The sequence below is a fragment of the Castor canadensis genome, chromosome 13 (genome assembly GCF_047511655.1).
Source record: "Castor canadensis chromosome 13, mCasCan1.hap1v2, whole genome shotgun sequence".
NCBI lineage: Eukaryota > Metazoa > Chordata > Mammalia > Rodentia > Castoridae > Castor > Castor canadensis.
This window is the reverse complement of record NC_133398.1, coordinates 12,794,533-12,796,058: the sequence shown is the minus strand read 5'-3', so window position 1 is coordinate 12,796,058 and position 1,526 is coordinate 12,794,533. Positions and strand designations below refer to the sequence as shown.

Below are 1,526 nucleotides of genomic sequence, written 5' to 3'. Positions count from 1 at the left end.
ATCAGTTAGTCATTCTGATGTTTTGTGGTTTCTCCAAAACATATTAAGTTGATTTTTAGGTTCAAAATACCACCATTTTTAGCCAAAGCTTGAGACAGTAAGGTTAAAGTGTACATCTGACTAGTTCAAAACATGCTTTTATTCCATAATAATCATGATAGCTACTCTTTCATGTCTCCTTTTTTCATCTCTGGAAAAACAAAGTAAAAGACCATGAAACGAGATAATCAGACCAGTGTGTCTGAATTCATCCTCCTGGGGCTCCCCATCCTGCCAGAGGAGCAAGGCATGTTCTATGCCCTGTTCCTGGCCATGTACCTGACCACAGTGCTGTGGGGAACCTGTTCATTATCCTGTTTATCAGGCTAGACTCTCACCTCCACACCCCATGTACTTCTTCCTCAGCCACTTGGCCTTCACTGACATCTCTTTCTCATCTGTCACAGCTCCAAAGATGCTGATGAATATGCTGACACAGAGTCAATCCATCTCATATGCTCGGTGCATTTCCCAGGTGTACTTTTTCTTATTGTTTGGGGGTACTGATGACTTTCTTCTCACCTCAATGGCATATGATAGATATGTGGCTATCTGTCACCCCTTGCACTATACCACCACCATGAGTCAGAGCCTATGTTTCCTGCTTGCAGTTGGATCCTGGGTCTTATCCTGTGCAGGTGCCCTTGTGCACACCTTACTCCTAGCTCGTCTCACTCTCTTTAGAGGCAATACTCTCAACCACTTCTTCTGTGACCTCTCTGCCTTGCTTAAGCTGTCTAGTTCAGACACTGCTGTTGATGAGCTGGTTATTCTCATTGTAGGAATGGTGGTTGTTATCCTGCCATTCATATGCATTCTGGTCTCTTACAGCTACATTCTGGCCACCATCCTGAGAACTCCCTCCATCAAAAGAATCTGCAAAGCCTTGTCCACATGTGGTTCTCACCTTTCTGTGGTATCTCTGTACTATGGGGCAATTTTTGGACTATACTTTATTCCTTCACCCAATAACACTAATGACAAGGATGTCATTGTGGCTATGCTATACACTCTGGCCACACCCATGTTAAATCCCTTTATCTACAGTCTGAGGAATCGGGAAATGAAAGGCCCTCTGAGAGATATACTCAGGGGAGGAAACTTTTCAGTGTGACGAATGTTGTCATCCCTTTTAACTGGATATGAGAACATTACAATCCTATATATACATGTTTTTCTCTGAATTGTAGTTTCTTAGTGAATTCTAAGGTATCACTTGTCTCAGACTGCATTTCATGTTTGAGGAAGTTTGTCTCTTATTATCTGGTTGATACTGAAAGTCTTGGGAATGGTTTCATAAAGATACCTGTATTATTTTCCTTATCTTGAAAATCTCTTAAAATTTTTATATTGTGCCAGCCTTTAGAATTTTTATTAGTATATATTGTGTTCAAAAACCACCACATTTGACACACACATACTATTTGATCAGTTTAATCCTTCTATTGTTCTTTCGTTTCTGTCCTTGCTCCCTCTACTTTCCCAGG

General features: G+C 41.0%; 1 pseudogene; it reads left to right on the top strand.

Annotated features, from left to right (window-relative positions):
• The first annotated feature begins 213 nt into the window (after positions 1 to 213).
• On the top strand, positions 214 to 1,153 carry LOC109675733 (olfactory receptor 1J21-like; annotated as a pseudogene).
• The last annotated feature ends 373 nt before the right edge of the window (positions 1,154 to 1,526 follow it).